The following is a 1,668-nucleotide window of genomic DNA, read 5'->3' on the forward strand; positions in this document are numbered from 1 at the left end:
TTGTTTCTATAAATAATAATAAAGTTCAGATTTGTTTCAAGTAATTATTTTACAATCTAGCTTAAAATAATGAATTTTTAAGTTAGTTGTACTAGTTTTTAAAAACATAAGACTTATTTTATAGCTAGTACTGTTGATAGGCTTATATTTGGGGCATGGGATTTTGTGCTTATGCCATTATACTATAGCATGAACAGGCAACACTTTATAACTGCCTTTTCCACATATTACTATCCAAAAAGCCTATCAATTTTTCTCTGGTCTAAAGAATGACAATCTCACCAAGGCAACTGAGGCCACAGTTATCATTCTAGTCTAAAATGCCATATCTGTTCAATTATTTGTAGGGGTTACTTCTGCAGAGTAGTTAGTAGGACTGACTTCAAGGGTCCAAAGTTCAAGCCCTTTTATTTAATAGCATTAAAATTAGAATTTTTCCCCCTGTGGGCTAAGGAGTACAAAGACTATTCAATTCCATCTTATGTTGCACTTTCCCTCCTCATTTAAATGGAATCCTAGCAGCATGGACTAAAAGACCTATTTGAGGTTTGGCTTAAATTCTAGGAGCAGTTAATGCCCAGAATGGAAGAAACAGAATTTGAAGTCATTTTAAGATACCACTGTTACTTTTAAAATCACCATTATTTAAAAGATTTAGACATTGTCAAAAATAACCAGGGGCTTTACAAATATATTTTCACAAAATCCTAAGGATCCAGGAAAAGCATAATAATAATTCCATCATAAACCAGAAGAGAAGCATAAAGAAGCATGCGAGTGTAAGATGTATTTAATTCATTCTCCATCTCGAAGCTTTCTAAAACTCTAGTTTAGCGTTTCTTACTTCCTGCTCCTCATATGTCCTCCACACAATTGCTCTGAGACATGTGTCAAAATGGCTTGTGATGTTGGGTTATAAATCTGCCTACCCCAAGATGTGTATATCAAGCTTGTCTTAAAAATAGGGGATATATGGCAGGGGAGATACTGTGATCACGAAGGTGGTTTTCCCAGGGCAAGGCTCATCCATTGCACTCCGGATGTGCTGACCCCTGCGATTTCCCCAACTGTGGGAAACCCGACTGCACAATTTGTGGTAGTGGGGGACTGCGTTCACACTCTCCCCTGTTAAAAAAAATAGGGGATATAGTGTCTTCATTTTTCAAGGATAGGCCTGTACCAGTGCCTGGTCTATAGTAGATAACTAATGTTATTAATATTTGTGTATCCAGATATTGGATATAGTTTAAAGGTAAGAATCTTGCATTAAAATAAAAAATATTGTATAGTGTAAAAAGAACTACACAGGGAAATCAGGTGCCCCAGTGTAGTCATCCTCTATAGCTGATTATCTTTAAAAGTCACTTTGATGAACCTGGCTGCCTCAGTCATATCAAACTGGTTAAGGAGGGAAAAAAGAATTCCCAGATTTAAGTCCAAACTTAAAATGACCTTAATGAAAAGCTTTTATCACAGGCACAGTAATGAACACCTATCGATAGGCAACACCTAGTGTAAATACAACAGAACTTCAAAATCAAAGTGTATAGTTATTGCTACCTCCCCCAACCTAGCTTCCATAATTCACCAAAGCGTCTATGTTTGGACCACAGCTTTATAAGCTGCGTCATTGTCTATAACCACTCCTGGGTTGCCCCAAACCTTTCA

The 1,668-nt window shown here is 36.6% G+C and overlaps 1 non-coding gene across 1 annotated transcript; it reads left to right on the forward strand.

Moving 5' to 3' along the window:
• The first annotated feature begins 968 nt into the window (after positions 1-968).
• Positions 969-1,128, forward strand: LOC115870839. The gene has a single exon (XR_004046953.1). It is a non-coding gene; the product is annotated as a U1 spliceosomal RNA (small nuclear RNA).
• The last annotated feature ends 540 nt before the right edge of the window (positions 1,129-1,668 follow it).

This window comes from Echinops telfairi, unplaced genomic scaffold (assembly GCF_000313985.2).
Source record: "Echinops telfairi isolate 266 unplaced genomic scaffold, ASM31398v2 ScPeMD7_2;HRSCAF=8, whole genome shotgun sequence".
In the NCBI taxonomy this organism is placed as follows: Eukaryota; Metazoa; Chordata; class Mammalia; order Afrosoricida; family Tenrecidae; genus Echinops; species Echinops telfairi.